General features: G+C 39.2%; 1 protein-coding gene and 1 long non-coding RNA gene across 2 annotated transcripts in view; both read right to left on the bottom strand.

The window, feature by feature from the left end:
* Window positions 1–17,562, bottom strand: part of LOC124413421 (dipeptidase 1-like) — a 1,027,592-nt gene that overhangs the window by 142,244 nt on the left and 867,786 nt on the right. The window lies entirely within an intron of this gene.
* The window catches only part of LOC124413425, a 28,584-nt gene continuing 18,519 nt past the window's right edge, over window positions 7,498–17,562 (bottom strand). The window contains exons 2-4 of the long non-coding RNA XR_006929867.1: window positions 10,134–10,145; window positions 9,515–9,518; window positions 7,498–7,508 (exon numbers count right to left, since the gene is read on the bottom strand). This is a non-coding gene — a long non-coding RNA (uncharacterized LOC124413425). The remainder of the gene's footprint in view (window positions 7,509–9,514; window positions 9,519–10,133; window positions 10,146–17,562) is intronic.

A 17,562-nucleotide genomic window follows, 5' to 3' on the forward strand; every position in this document is an offset into this window, starting at 1 on the left:
TAACTTTTCCAAAAATTGAGATTTTGGCTGAATAAGGGATTTTGAATAAACGTAGACATTTTCGAATCTCAATCCGTTGCCATGGGTGATAAGAGAGAGGAGAGCGTTCGTTTTACCACATGTCGATGGGCCGTAAAAAATTGCCCTCACGCTATTTGGTAGTAATTTTCCATGACGTTTCTCTTTCCTCTTCCTCCCCCGACGAACCATTTTGTCGAAATTTGCAACAGGTAGTTTGTCAGTGTGATTGAAGACGTTCACGACTATGAAGACGTGCACACGTAAGAGACGCGGTAGTGGTTTGCTAAACAAAATCATCAATCATCTCCCAGTTAAATTGCACGTGCCGGGTATCAGTACTGCGGACCCGGAACAAAATTGGTCAAGAGGTTGGCACGCGGTGATCCGGGTATCAATCCATTGGACGCTGCATGTAAAGATCACGACATTGCATATGCAAGGAATCGAGATATCGCTGCGAGAAATCTGGCCGACAAAGTGCTTGCCGAGAAGGCGTGGAATCGTGTTTTAACCAAGGACGCTAGTGTGGGGGAAAAAGCTGTCGCGTGGGAAGTCACCAACACCATGAAAGCTAAATCTAAACTCAGCATGGGTTTAGCAAGGAAGCTGTCGAAACTTGGAGCCGGTGCGAAGTCACAGAAAAAACTCTGAACGGGTGGGAAGACTAAACAGCACAAGAAAACAATAAATCTTAAATCTATCATTAGGGCAGCAAAGGCCTCCATGCGACCAGGTCATAAAGCTGTCGAGTCGGCGTTGGCCGGTGCCCGTGCGGCTGCGCGTGAGGCAGGGAAGAATGTTCGTGTGCCCCGTGTTATACCCGTGCCCGAAAAAATTGGCGGCATCCTACCCCTCCTCATTCCAATTTTGGCTGGTCTAAGCGCAACGGGGGCTCTCGCTGGTGGTGCAGCAGGCATAGCTAAAGCAGTCATCGAGGCTAGCGCCAACAAACATCAGTTGAGTGAGACCAAACGACACAATGCAACAATGGAGGCGATTGCGTTGGTCAAGAGATTATACCTGAGACCGTATCGCAGTGGCATGGGTCTGTACTTACAACCGGCAAAAAACTAATGAAGCTACCACGCCGAGCACTCACCAACGTTGATTTACACAAATATGCTCAAGATATGAGAATCCCACATTTTCGCAGCGTTTTCATGCGAAATGGTCTACCATCATCAGGACCGAAGAAGCGAGAATCCACAATTATTAATCTTGATGATAAGAACGGCCCCGGGACACATTGTGTTGCATATAAGAAAAACGGTGATCACGTTGTATATTTCGATAGTTTTGGTGATTCGCAACCACCTAGGGATTTGATGAACTATCTCGGTGTTGGTAGCGTAAAATACAATCATACGAGGTATCAGGAATACGATACTGTGATTTGTGGTCACTTGTGCCTCAAATTTCTTAGCGGGCAGCTATAAAAAGAGCGGTGTCACATTGGCGAGCATCAGTCATGACGGAATCATTGTCGTTAACACTGTCGGGCACCTCGTCCCTGCTGGAGGCTCAATATTTTCCCCCAATCGAGTTATCGTCGACGAAAAACTATGTTCTCGGGCTCGTCGAGTTCATGACATTCAATTCAATACCCAATATTCAAGAAAAGTGTAATAAATTTTACCTGGAGCGAGCGGACAACAGCCGGGCAGTCATTACGATACCCACAGGCAGCTACGAAATTGAAGATATTCAAAGTTTTCTGCACAAGGAACTACCTGCCGACATCTCCCTTAGTCTGCAGGCCAACAACAACGAGCTAAACAGTGAAGTTACCTGCAATCAAGTAGTAGACTTCAACCCCAAGGATTCCATTGGCCGATTATTGGGGTTTAAAGCGGTTGAGCTAGCACGGGACGTTACGCATAAATCCGAATTACCGGTAGCCATACTGAAAGTTAATACCATACGCGTTGAGTGCAACATAACCACCGGGGCGTACATAAACGGGCGTCGGGCTCACACGATTCACGAATTTTTCCCCACTGTCCCATTTGGATATAAGATTGTTGGAGTTCCCGCCAACATCATTTACCTTCCAATCGCCGTACAGTCGATATAGAATATACAGCTGCGGATAGTCGATCAAGACGACGAGTTGGTTAATTTTCGCGGAGAGACGATAACTGTACGCTTACATGTAAAATCGGTGAAATAATGGGGATTGTATTTGAGACGAAAAAGTCAAGCAAAAGTTATAAAAGCGAGACGTCATGGCCAAATATCATCAGTCGTCCAGCACTATTGATGAAGCTGACATCTCCGCTGCAGCTGACACTTCTGAACGCTCGGTTTCTCCAGAGTCTAGGTCTTCGATTACGTGGAAATTTTGGAAAATAAAAATTCGTGTTCGCTGCATCCTGTGCGTGTCACCATGGAGGAAATAATAAGAATACAGAAACCCGTGACATTCGACGAATCGATCGCACACTCTGAGGTTCACGCTCACCAGCCATTTGCATCATCGACCTTTGGGAATAACGATGAAGTTCGAATTTCCGTTCAAAATCAGAACGAGTGCGTGCTACCGGAAAAAAGCTCCCTGCACATTCACGGGAAAGTTACAAAAGAAGATTATTCCATGGTGGCCGCTACAAAGTTGGTCACATGGCTGTTTGCCATATGTTGAGGAAATTCGATACGAGTTGAACGGTGTGGAAATTGATCGAAATAAAAATGTGGGCAACACCAGCATCATGAGGGGATACTTATCCCTCACCCCAGGGCAACAGCACGGCTTGGAGAACACCGGTTGGCTGAGCGTTGCCGATATCAACCTGGCCGATGATGCTGGAAATTTTGATGTCGTTATACCGCTGCGTTATCTGCTGGGATTTGCCGAGGATTATTGCCGAGTCGTCGTTAATTCCAAACATGAGTTGATTCTCACACGCACTAACACCGATTCAAATGCTGTAATTCAGACAAACACTACCGAGAAGTTTAAAATTACCCTCAAAAAAGTCGAGTGGCTGCTGCCCTACATCAAACTAGCCGACAAGCCGAAAATCCAGCTACTTAACTACATCGCCAAGGACTCGGCCATTCCCATGAGTTTTCGTTCTTGGGAAACGTACGTGTATCCGATGCTGACATCAACGACGCGGCATGTCTGGGAGGTCAAGACATCGACACAGCTGGAGAAGCCTAGATACGTCATAATGGGATTCCAAACTGCAAGGAAAAACGAGGCATTGAAAAATGCTAGCGAATTCGATCATTGTAGAATAGGAGATGTGAAACTCTTTCTCAACTCACAGTGTTACCCCTATGGGAATTTAAATCTAGATATTTCCAATAATCAATACGCCATTCTGTACGATATGTATGTCCAGTTTCAAACATCCTACTACAACAAGGAAGCCGAACCTCTGCTCTCGAAAAGTGAATTTATAAAACGCGCGCCCCTGATCGTCATCGATTGCTCAAAACAAAATGAATCGTTGAAAACCGGACCGGTGGACATCCGGCTGGAATTTGAAGCAAGCGTGGAATTTCCTCGAAACACTGCAGCCTACTGTATGATCTTGCATGATCGGGTGGTTGAGTACAGTCCGATTAGTGGCACGGTGAAGAAATTAGTATAAGCCAATTTTTAGAGTAATATGTTAAATGTAAGAATGTAGAAAATAATATGTATAAGGTTAATTGTTGAAATTATTAATAATATGATCAATTATTATATAGAAGCTGCAAAGCTAAATGTAATTGAGGATAAATAAAAACATCTGTTCAGTGTATGTAATTGTTATTTTGAAATTGACTTGCTCCTCCCACCATCGTCTCGTAACCGACATCTGGCATTTTTTAATAATTTTTGAAGAATCTTTTATGTGTGACTGATTTATTTCAACAGCTGCATCCGGCATTTATGATAGAATTTAGTATGTACAGATTTACTTCTATTACCACCCACTGCATTAATTATCGGCATTAGCTGAAAGGCTGCATTTCCAGAAATTTTTCTCAAGTGGTCTAGCGTTATCTAACTCAGAGCTTCCCGCCGTCGAACAAGACCCGACAGGATTTTGCCCCCCCCCCCCTCCCCCCCACCCGCCACGAGGGTTCCCCGCGCGCCCTTCGCGACCCCCCCCCTCCCGCGCGCCGCTGCAGCCGGCCCGGCCGGCCCGTAGCAATGGGGGGAACCCCCCCGTCAAAACGCCGCCATTGTGTTCCAGAACTCTTATATATTATCTACTAATACGATATACGGAAATAACTAAGTTACAGAAAAGATTGAAAGAAGAAATAAGAAAAAAAATGAAATATCGTAAGAGATATCAAAGGCAGAAACGTTCAATCATCTTCTGAAGCTAAAGTGTCAGCACTTTCACAGAACTTTCGAGTCCCTCAGGTAGTGAGAAAGAAAATTCTTTTTCGGAAGTTATTATCAAACAGCTAACTGGATGTGCCTAGGGAAGAAAGATTTTGTCAGGTCAAAGGAACAAGTAAAACAAAAACGTTTGTTGGGTGACACTATGAGAAATTTGAACAAAAAATTTCTGACTACAGTCGAATATAAATTGAGCTTAGCAACATTCTGCAGATTTTGACCTTTTTGGGTGACTTGGGCGAACATAAAAGACCGAGATACTTGCAAATGTGTAATCCATGCAAATCTCTAACTGATGAGATTGAAGTTACACGAAAATAAAGCATTGCTTAGCTGCAACCTAACAAGACTTTTAGCTGTGACAACATGTGACGTCCATTCAACCAAATGTTTGTTGAGAGATTGTAAAGGTTGTAAACATAAGACAGTTGAATATTATCTTCCACAGCCAAACCGAATGGTGACATTTCATCAGTGAAAATATGATACTACCTCTTTCGAAAAAGATGGAAAGATGAAGACAGCACGTAAACCTGTTAAAAAAGAAATCAAGGTTTCAATCGAAGAACTAGTACAAAAATTAGAAGAAACATTACCTTCATTTTTTCAGCACGTCGCTACGATAGCTCACCAATATCAGGCTATTTCAGAACTTGAAAAAAGTTTGACTGAGAATGAAGTTCTTATTCATATCGACTTTAGTGAAAATTATTGCGCTAAATATTACGTAGAGATACAAGCAGTCCATTTTGGCGGGGCAAGACAACAAATCACCCTTCATACAGGGGTATTATATTTCCGTGAGAATGATATCGTTAAAGCCCAAACTTTTTGCTCTTTATCGGCAAATAATAGACACGATTCAATGGCGGTATAGGCTCACTTAGTACCAGTTTTTGAATGGCTTACAAATAAAAATCCAAACATTCACAGAATCCACATGCTGAGTGATAGCCCTGTCAATCAGTACAAAAACAAGTTTATATTTTACATTGTGTATCATCATATAAAAGACTTATTCCCAGGAACGACATTCTTTTCATGGAATTATTCAGAACCAGGGCATGGTAAAGGTGCACCTGATGGCGTTGATGGTACATTAAAAAGATGTGCTGACAAAGCCGTGGCCGAAGGAAAAGATATCGTGGATTTAAGTGGACTTCGAAACATTTTGCTGTCTAGATGTCCTGCGATTATATTGTTTGAAGTTACCACTGCTAATATTGCAAAGATAGAAGATCTAGTCAAACACTCAAACACCATCATTGCATTCCGTGGGACTCAAAAAATTCGCCAATTTGTCTTCTCTGGAGATATGCTGGAGTTCAGAAGCCTTTCTTGCGCTCAATGTGTGGGAAAATGTAGTCATTTTCACCTAGGCTATTACTCGTCTTCAAAAGTTCCCTGTATTTCAAGAAAACGTAGTAAAGGACAAACGCGATCCCGTAGTTTTTTGTCTTTTCTGCCGGTAACGATTCTCTAAGTGATTTAACCTGTGATATAAGTGATCACGTTCTTATCAAATGTAAAGGCGCAGTTTACCCGGGAAAAATGATTTCAGTTTCTGAGGAAGCCGCTATGGTAAACTGTATGGAAAGAGGAAACAAATCCTGGAGATGGCCTATAATCAAGGATGAGGAGTTGCACCCCTGGACAGATGTTCTACAGAAGATCAAACCTCCAAAATTGATAAAAAAGGATGTTATTCCGTGAAGGAAATATCCAAGCTCAAACTGTAAGAATTTAAGATTATGCTCGATAACATGATTGTAATTGAGACTGATGGATAAAAAACTGTTAAATTATAAACTTCAAGTCTGAATAGGTTAATATAAAGATTTTTAAAGAGTGATGTTCCTAAGAAAGTAAGATGTTTTTGTAAATCGTCCATTTATAGTTTATTGTTGCAATCGCATTGTGATTAAGTGCCATATAATAGAAGTAAGTTTTGCTTGAATGACGTAAAAAACTTAAAAGAGTGATGTTCCTAAGAAAGTAAAATATTGTTACAAAGGATAAAATCACCCGTTTTACCCCCTTTTCTAATGATCTAGTAGTCGGCATGTGACGCAAGAAAACTAAGTCTTCTTATGTCATCAAATGAATAAGGTTGCTGCGTCAACCGCTATTATTGTAAAAACAGATCTGTTTCAGACTTTGAGCTGATAACACGTTCTTTACCCCAAATACATTTTTCTCAAAGCATATTTCTCATTTAGCGCCTTTTAATTGCTCACCTAACTAAGCTTCTTACCCTCGTTTTATTCGTTACACTAAAAAGTGTAACACTGGTGTCAGAATCGGGATTTAAAGCTTTTCTTTCGTGAGTCAATTCAGTGCGCGAATTTGAAGATGAGTGTCAGTCGTTCGACCCGCTCACGCCGCCGGGAAAGTTGTGGAGATAGCCCCTCACTGAGAGGAGACCTACAAGTTCCCGAGCCAACTTTTGCGGCTCCAGAAGCTGCACCGACGGTGACCCCTGTTACAACACCTTCGACGCCCACCGTCACCGCTTTAGACCTTCTGAAGGTTCTTCAGGCTCAACAGGAAGCCACTGAGAAACAACGTGAAGCAGCTGAACGTCATCAGCAGCATCTGATGGATCTTCTACGGGGACAACAAGAGGCTCAGACACGTTCGGAAGAACGGTTCCATGATCTATTTACTACAACGATGTCCACCTTCCAGTCGTTACACCAGTCTGCAGCCACACCTCAAAATTCTCCTGTCCCCACGCCTCATCCTTCTCCTCGCCAGATCTTTTCGGATCAGGCTCCCCAGGATTCAAGGTCTGTCCCTATTATTAGAGAACTTGACTGTTCTCCGATTTCGAGACCTAGAATAATAACCGAGACCTTCTTTCCCGAGCCACCATCAAATGCTCAACCTCATTTCCCACAATCAAATCAAATAGATAATCAGAGAGTATTCCGAGTCCCCTCTCAAACATGTGAAAAACCTATCTGTGCGTTAAAACCGCCTATTTTTGACGGAAAAATTCCGTGGGCAGAATATGAAAGACAATTTAATACAATTGCTAGACATAATCAATGGGACTCCGCCATGAAAGCTCATAGCCTTGCCTCTTGTCTTAGAACGCCAGCTTTGAACGTATTGACAGCTTTGTCAGAAGAAGAAATTTCTGACTTCGAAAAGCTCAGCTCCGCGTTAAAATTAAGATACGGTAATGATCATTTGACAAAATTATATACTGCTCAATTACAAACTAGGAGACAAGGACGAGACGAAGACCTTGCCTCTCTCGGACAAGACATAGAGCGACTGTCGCGAATAGCTTTGCCAGACCACGAACCGTCACGTAATATTTTAGCGACACAAGCTTTTTTAAACGCTATTAACGACCCCGAAGTTAAAATGGTCGTTGGAACGTCGGGTTTAACTTCCTTACGAGAGGCAATGGCCAAAGCTCTCGAGGTGGAGACCATGCGAAAACAATATTTTGGAGCGGGCAAACTCCACCAAGTACAGGTGGATAATAACACCTCTACAGAAAAGAGAGGTGGTCGCTCGGAAGAGACCGAGTCTCATAACCCGAAAAATAATAAAAATTACAATAATAATAGAAATTTTAAAGATAAGAATAGTCGCGGTTCTTCTCAGAACCACATTAGAAGACCTCAGTACGTCAATGAGAGAGTAGACAATAGGTTTACTACCCTCACTTGCTTGTTTTGCAACCAAAAAGGCCATGACGCCAATCACTGCTTCGCGTTAAAACGCAAAGCAGAGTCTCAGACGCAAAGCTCGGATTCAAACGCTTATAATTGGCGAAATAGAGAAGTGATCAGGGAAGATAATCCTCCACAGGCAGGTACCTCTTCCAACTTCTAACTCGGCAAAAAAAAACTCTCTAACAAATTAACCTCTTAGGATTACCCTCTTTACCTGACAAAATTATGGAAACATCGATTTTCCAGCGGCGATTATTTTATTGAAGCTCGTCGCAGATTAGGAAATTTTCGAGACTTTGAGTCTCATTTACTGAGAGAGAATTCTGCTCCTCTCGTTCAAGCGTTCAAACTCAGAGTAGATCTCGTTGTTTATTTGCGAGTTTCCCCAGAAACCTCTTTTGTTCGGATTAATTCTCGTGCACGCAAGGAAGAAACAGAGATTCCTCTGCAATTGCTCAGAACTATTCATGAAGTTCATGAAGATTGGTTGATTAGAGGCACATTTTCTTCTTCACCCGCCCCCGTTTTGGTTATTAATGCCGGAACTAAAGCTAACCGAATTTACTCAGATTTTTGCATAACTATCAAAACTCGAATTTAGCTATTACTTAGAAAAAACTTAAAACTCAGAAGACAATTTTATTTGTTTTTCTTGTCAGTTTTTGTTTCTTTCTAGAAGATTCTTCTTGAAATCGAGTTTTGTGTCGGACCAGCTCTGATTACTTTATAATCTGAATAGAGCCACGATTATTATTTTTTATGTTTGATAAGCGATTATTTGATTTTCACATTTTTCTAACCCATGTGTCAGTTTTTGTCAGCACTTTTTCAGGTTGTTTTATGACGTAACCTGATTTTCCTTTACCTTCTCCTGGTATTTGAGGATGACTGAAGGCCCTGATTTTAAAGAAACACTCAACGATAATCCAGATAAGATCGTTTATTTTCTCTTTTAAAAATAATAAAATTTATACGATCCGTGCTTTTCTCAAATTCGCTTAGCAAATTCGGATTGGTCTGCCTTCACTCACGTTTGTCCTCCCAATCTAGGGTGTGCAGTTTCCGAAAGAATTCGGGGCCGGCTCGCCTCCTTTCCTCTCCCTCGTTCCCGAAGGTTGAGAAGAAGCCCTAAAAACCTCCTAAGGCCACCGTCGATTTGGACTTCTGTTGGAACCTCTCCTGTTTCCGTGGTCCTTTCCCCGGATCATTTTGACCAAATTTGGGGTTTCCTGATTTCCGGAATTTATAAACTGGCCGCTCCTTCGAATTTTACACGAAGCTATACACTACACACTTTTTACACTGACTTTTGTGAAAACACAGCACATAAAATTTTGAAAATTCAGTTCAATGCTCGACTATCTGCTCAAGGTTTTCTGTGGTTCACCTTGAGACTGTGGGCAAATGCCAGATAGCAGAAAGGGAGTCTTTGAATTTTTAGAGCCACAGCTCCGACTTACCTTCGAGCGTCGTATGCTAGATCAAGATCGTTATTGTTTTAATTTGTTCGAGTCGGGACGACTCTTTTCCTCAGGGGGGAGTAGTGTTACAAAGGATAAAATCACCCGTTTTACCCCCTTTTCTAATGATCTAGTAGTCGGCATGTGACGCAAGAAAACTAAGTCTTCTTATGTCATCAAATGAATAAGGTTGCTGCGTCAACCGCTATTATTGTAAAAACAGATCTGTTTCAGACTTTGAGCTGATATCACGTTCTTTACCCCAAATACATTTTTCTCAAAGCATCTTTCTCATTTAGCGCCTTTTAATTGCTCACCTAACTAAGCTTCTTACCCTCGTTTTATTCGTTACACTAAAAAGTGTAACAATATTTTTGTTCATTGTCCATTTATAGTTTATTGTTGCAATCGCGTTATGATTAAGTGCCATATAATAAAAGTACGTTTTGCTTTAAGTATATTTCTTAATAACCTTATGAAAATATTTTCAAAATAAATAACAAGATTTCCTATGAAAAACGAACAATTTTTTATTATTAAAAGTCCGTGAACTGCTTATAAAGATCATTCCCTCACCTCTATCGTCATTCCCTCAGTTTCAAGTTTTTGAAATACTCCTACAATTCGCTTGAAACACGTTTATTCTGGGGACCACTATATTATTAAAATCTAATAACATAAGTACTACAAAAGTAACAAAAAAAAAGTACGAATTGAATCAAACATTTTTTATTAATTTCTTTACACCGAATGTCGAGATTCCGTGAGAATTACCCATATCCATGATGATAGAATTTGTTGATTTCTCGTAGGTTGCGGAAGAATAAAGCAAACATGATAATTTTATATTTACTTTCTCCATTTGAAAATCTACAGTGACCCAGTACTGTTTTCAGATTGATCTTTATTGTGTGTTATTTCGTAAAATTCACATAAATAATCTCACCAGGGTGAAGCGTAGATGATGTGAAACAGTTCGACAACCAACTGGACGTTGTTAAAATATTTTAACCTAATGACATTGACATAATTTGCATTCAATTTTTTTCATACAGCTGTTATGTGAAGAATTGAGATCCTTACAGAAAATGAGCTGATGTTCTGAAAACAACGCAGCTTCGATAATATTTCACGATACCACCAACTCTGTTATTTCTGCAATATCTGAATTTGCAATTGTTGTAAACACATTTCAGTGTTTAATTGATTTACGTTTTTTAACTAAAAGTAGTAATGCATTATTAATAGCTAATTGCGAAAATTACATTTCATGTAAGCTTTTAAAGCGAATATTTAGGACAACATAAGTGATCAAAATTGATTGACTACCACTTATAATTACCTTTTTTTTCAAACTTTTTGTAGTGTATATATTTTTGGATGGTCATCTTGCAAAAAATGCAAAGTAATGTAGCCAATAAATTTGTATATATGCAGAAAAGATGCAGATTCAACTGAGTTGTTCGCACACGGTCTTCTGATCCGCATCTGTTCCGCATTTAAATGACGCAGAGTGGCGATCACCGGAAAAAGTCATGGAAAAGTCAGGGAATCTTCAAACGAGTCACGGAAAATAATGATTTTCGTTATAGTTGTCAAGTTATGATCAAGCTCTGTGCTTTTATTAAACATCCTAGCCTATTGACGTAATTATGTTCATGAAAAATAAAACCAAATAGGTTATCGTGATGTCTAATTTATTAAAAATATTCTCGGGCACAATCAATTCTAAGAGAGTATAACTTCTTTTGCTTCAATCATAAATAACATTTATAGCCGACTTCAATAAAGGAGGAGGTTCTCAATTCGTCAATTTTTTTCTGTATGTGTACTCGATTTTTATTCAGAAGTCAGGGAATTTTTCGTATAAGTCACGCAAAGATCGTGTAAAAATCCGGGAACCCTGTAGCCTTTTCAGAATCGTCACCCTGAATGAATCTATCAGGTTGTATATCTGGCTTTTGAGACGGATTAGATTGCATTGCGGATAGCAGTACCCAACGAATACTTCCCACATTTACGCTTACAAAAATGTTTGAAAGAAAATGATATTAAGAGCGATCTCATATAAAACGGCTGCTGAAATCATTGGAAAAAAGTATTGCAAAACGTTACAGATTGAACCCGTTCGTAGTATTTAAATAAAAAATATTTTTTACACGACCGTCTTCTATAAACTCCAATTTTGCACCACGCGTAACATACCTGACATATTCGCCTTATTCGGAAGCTCCATTTTCAGCAATTTGTTAATTCTACGCTATATTTATCAAAACTATTGGGCTTCTGTCCTAGAACGCAGCAAGAAGAATCAGCGAGATAGCGAAGAAGAGACGCATTGTAACGCAAACAATTACAGATCGGTATTTTACAACCACGCATCCCGCAATCAACAATTTACATCGAGCATAATCCATATATCGGTGAAATATCATATAGAGGTTTTCCACGTGAAAACAAAAGCGATCTCACCTTGTGGTTTTCAATTCCCATGTTAATGTTGCATTAAGGCTATTCCGCGGAAAGAGGATCAGTTGAGTCAGTCAGATTTTTGTGCAAAAACATTTTGGGATTAGTGCAAAAATTCAATTTGTTATTTGCAATTACAAATTACAGAATCATTTTTTTTTTAATTCATGACTCCGGCAAAAAAAAGCTAATTTTTTTTTTTAATTACAAGGAAAGCCTCCTAGAATTTCGAATAAAAATTAAAAGTGGATGAAAATATCATTATCAATTATTAATTTAACAATTAGTTTTTGAAATATTTTTAAAATACGAAGCGACACGATTGAAAAATTAAAAAAAAAATGCTTAGGTATACCTTGAACTATACTACAACCTATAAATTAATTTTAGAAACGTATTTCTTCTGGATTTCGAGTAAAAAATCATCGAAGCTGACAGTGCGTATCAATTTGAGTCGCGTCGCGTGGAACGTAATGTCGCAGGACAGGCTACCGTACACAGCTACGCAACGGACGCGTCGCATTGTTATTTTAAGAGCCATTTTCACGATGTTAAACATGGTTTAAAAATCTGAAAGAAATACTGTAGCTTCCCAAAAGCTGCTCTAAGCGATTATTAAGTTTTCGAGAATGCGTTCTTTCTCGTTTTTTAATTACTGGAGATTCAAAAATTATGAGAATGGAAATGGATATAGATTACAGAACTTGCTACGTATTTTAGTACTTTATAATCAACCCCAAAGATATTCTGTGGAATCTGATTTCATCTGAATAGTCGATAAATCGTTAATACACAAACTAGATATAAATGAAACACGAATTGTGACTGAAAATGAACAATGAGTTTATTTCCAATTACATTCCAGAATCTAAAAACGGTATAAAATCAATATGAATTTGAAATCAACAAAAAAGGTAATATATGTAAATTAGTCGATAATTTCGCGAAAAATTTCAACTAGCACCAAGTAACAAATACCTTCCACCATTAACCATTGCCGAGGCTACATATTAGAATGGTCCAAAAAAAACATTTTTTTTCATTTTTTTTCAAGTCCTATCATCTCAAAAGCTTCTCTAAGGTATAAAAAAAATTCCCTCCAAAGCGCAGCTTGATATCTAAATTCTCCATTAAGCTCAACGAATTTCTATTTTTCCATTTAAATAACACGTAATAAAAGTTTTTTTTATGTTTTTATCCAGTAAAACTACGAAAAAATTTTTTTTTTTAATTTCGCATCAATGATTCTTGTAGGAAATTTGATTTTTTACAAAAAAGCACTCATATAGTTTCGTCGTAATTTTAACGGGTCCAAAGTTATAGAGCTTTGAGTACTTGCTACTGATTAAATTTTAAGGAGTTTAGTTATACAGCAACGTTTTGAAATAAGTGATAATTTACTTCATTTTTATGGGTTTAAAATGATTTTCAACTTTTTGAAAACTTTTTTAGCGATTTCATGTATTTATTAAAAAATTGATCAAACTCTAGACTATTTTAACGATATAATAAACACTGTTAATTATATTGATCAAACTCTAGACTATTTTAATGATATAATGAACAGTGTTTCGCTTCGCTCGCTGCCGAGGTCTCGGCGCTTCGCGCCTCACTATTTCCTTATACTTTGTCTATTAGACAAGTGAATTCACCATTTTTTTCTTCTTGCCTTTCTTGACTTTCTCCATCGCCAACGTAAATCCTGGCTGTCCTTTTGACTGTTTGGTGATATATTTATATTTACTATCATATGCTTGTTACTTTTGATACTTATTACTTACTATCTGAATTTTATTTCTGCAAGACATCAAAGTGTCCACCGTCTCCGTCGCCGGTGAAGAGTATCGAGAATTGTCTTCTATCTTGGGATCCGATTTGGTTTGGATGAATCTGTTCTCCGCGATACCCAATTAAACATATCTTAAAAATGTCCGCAGCTGCAGCTAATTCTGTTTCTCCCCCGTAAATTCCCCTTTTATTCAAGTGTGATTTGAAATCACCAGGTGACCTAATCACGGCACCGTTTGACTCATTACCTGTATTAAAACCCGTAAATGTTGACCAATTATCAACTATATTTGAAACGATACTCAGTCTCACCTCTGCGTGTCGATCTTGAGTGCCGTGCGCGAAAAAGACAATTCCCGTCGTGAATCATCTTGATAATTCTCGTTTGCATATTTATTTTCTGTGTGTCATTATCAGATAACTATAAAAATATTTGTCAAAGACTGTCATCAACACCCGATGACAGCTGTCAATCACTTGACACTATAAACATAGTAAGTTTTGTTTGCTGGATGATTTTTTTTTTTGTATCCGCATCTCACCCCACCGCCAACTTCATGCGTATACTATTGTTATTATGATCTTTTTTACCTGTTGCTGTGCGGTACAGGATTTTTTTATTAGATAGAGAGAAGAGATATATATTTACGTTACGTTACGTATATAGTATATATATGTACATATATATGTATATTGTAACGAACCCGGTTTCTGAGGCTTACTGCCTGAGAGAAACCGTGCCGAGTGAGTTTTTCAGAATTCTATCGAATTAAATAATAATTAAATTTTGGACCTCCTCTTGTTTGGGAAAAAGATGGCTTAATAAAACTCGCCTAAAAGAACAAGAAATTAGCTATGCGGACTAGACGTAATGGTAAGCCGCCTCAATTCATGAAGAATTACTACAGCAATTACTCTCGTTTTCTCGACACATGCAACATGTGCGACTGGTTCAGAGATAAGTACTGCAGCGTATGTCACCTGTCGACGACACTGGTTAGCCGGTGCGCCCTTCTAATCACGGACCTGTGCAACAGAGGCCGCCTCCCTATCAATCAGCCGCGGATAGAAGATCCAGAAACGGCTGTAGACTTGCAGACCAGGGACTGCCGTGACTGCCTGTCAAAACTAATCTTCACGATGGTGATCGACAAAGAAACAAACTCCGGTATGGCCTTTACTATTCATTTAACACTTTCAATGAAATTAAAGTCACGTGAAATGATACAATCAAAATTAAATAATATAACATAAAAATAAACTTCAAAATTTACGATACAAAGAAAATTTAACAAACTAAATAAATCAAAAATAAAATATGCCAGAATTTGTCGGTTCGGCTCCTATCACTTCAGTTTGTTTAAATTGCTACTCTCCCTCGACTCGATTATTTCATCTGCCTCCCGTGTCCACTACTTCTTTCTTTCTAAGTTTTATCGAAAATCTAAATGACGCTAATTCAGGTTGTGCGCTCCAGGATGAGTCACACGCCTTACAAATAAGTGAGACAGGTAGGCGGATTGCCGTACATCTGCTAACGTTGATGGTCGCGTGCCATTATTTATAGTCCGGGAGCCAGTGAATATTTTTGGAACTTATTTTCGCACGCTACTAAGGTTTTTTCGATTCAATAGATGATGCTTATCAAAAAATCAAATAGACTTTTCATTGTATTCCGATGGATTTAGCGTGGGGGGGCGTTCGAAAAAGTGAAAAAAACGTTAGTGCGTTGAACTTATTTTCGCAAGGATGCTACTTATTGTACTTATGAAGGCGATCATAAAACCTAGTTTAAGGGTAGTCTGGCTGATTTCTGAAGATGGGAACTTCGTCTGGCACGCGAAAAACCGGAAAAAAAAACTTACGGAACTTATTTTCGCATTTTTGAAAATTTATCAGATAGTTGAATGGGTTGTACAATTGTCCAAGAAACCAGTCTGGCTGTTATTCGAGGTCACTTGAGCCTTGACAGACCGACCGGAAGGTGTGTAACCTGTTAGCTTATATGCAATCGTCATAACAACGTGTGCGCCTATACAATGAGTACGGTCTTAATTTCGCACGAATACTTTTTTTTCCAGATGATAGTTTACACTCTAACGTGAATGAAAAAGATAGTCTGGCTACTATTTTCAATCGCCAAAGCCTCACCAGACTCTAAAATTGCGAGTTCTCGAGCGTTCCATACGTCATCTCCGACGGTACATCACATAGCCAGACTGCTTTTTTGATAATTGTACAACCCATTTAACCATCTGACAAATTTGAAAAAATTCGACAACAAGTTCTATAAAATTTTTTTAAAGATTTTCAAATATCTGTCAGACGAATTTTCCACCTCTGAAAACCAGCTGAGTATTATTATGATGCGAACAAGTACAACGAGTTTCACCTATGCGAGAACAAGTTCAAGGCAAAAAAAAAAACCCGATTTTTGTAAATTTGAAAAAAACTGCCAGACTGACTTTCCAACTTTGGAAACCAGCCAGACTGCTTTTTTTTACGAAGTTTTAGGGTAATACTGATTGATAAAATAAGTTTCATTCGTGCGAAAATAAGTAGCATGAGTTTGTAATTTTCACTCATCGATTCCATCGGAAATCAATAGCCGGACTGTCGATTCCTTGAAAAACATCATCAATTGACCCGGAACTACTATTAATAGGGCTTGCGGAAATAAGTTCCAAAAAAAGTTCACAGGCTTCCGGACTATTATACTGGCACCGTCCGTCATCGTCACGCTGCGCTGCTGTCAGTTTTTCTGTCCGTGTGTCCAGTCCTCCTGGCCAGTGGTCATTGTGCGCGTGAAGTGCGTGCCTGTGCGTGTGGTTTTGGCGCGCGGATCTACGTCACGTGCTGTCTGTTTTGGCGGTAGGAAGTGCGTCATTGCAGCAAAATTGGCGGTTCGCCTTCGTAGATTTTCGGAGGCATTCGCTGAGGCTCGGGCCTCGGTGTCATGTCGGCTACAGCTGTCAGCCGCGGAGCTGGCTGACCGCTGTACCGTTACAATATATACCGGGACCATCTCTAGAAACTATACAAGAACTGCGCATGCGCCAAATGATTTAATTTCATTGGTCAGCGAAATTGTCCCGCGGAGTAGTTTTCGTCAGCTAACCGAGGCGACCAACGTACACGAAATGTGACAAGGCTCTGAATATCTCGCGCGTAAAGTAGCGTATTGAGGTTATGTTGATATTTATTCCTACTTATCGTGATTTTTTTAAGAAAAGTGTCATTCAGCAATACCGTAGTTTATATTAGAAGATATTTAATCAACACAATAAAGGCGTCAATGGAGAAACAAATATCAAAAGCCACAGAAATTGCATCAGTTATTTATTGAAAGAATAAATCTGAAATTGAATGTGGAACGTCATCAACGAGTGGGAGTCTAGAAAAACTGAGGCAGGTGAGTAGAAATATTGTTTATTTTAAATAGGTTCTTTATTTACATGAAATTAAAAATAAATGGATTGTTGAAACCCAGTAGAAGGTAGCTCCGGAGTAGATTTGTTACAGTGCAGTACTCCGGAAGCCAGTAATCAGTGCCGATGAACATGAAATATTAGAATGAAATCAGTAACAAGGAATAAAAGAAATAGTGTATCTTGATTACACGAAGCTTAGGAGTACAAAAAGTAGCAATTCGTTTTTCTGTCGCAATTTATTGAAAATTAGTGGTATCCAAAACAACTAGAAGCTCTTGTCTGATGATAATATCTTTTAATATTTTCAGGTGGGAAACAACCATCATCGAAGCGAGACTAAAGTTGTCAGGCGTCGA

Source organism: Diprion similis, chromosome 12 (genome assembly GCF_021155765.1).
Source record: "Diprion similis isolate iyDipSimi1 chromosome 12, iyDipSimi1.1, whole genome shotgun sequence".
NCBI lineage: Eukaryota > Metazoa > Arthropoda > Insecta > Hymenoptera > Diprionidae > Diprion > Diprion similis.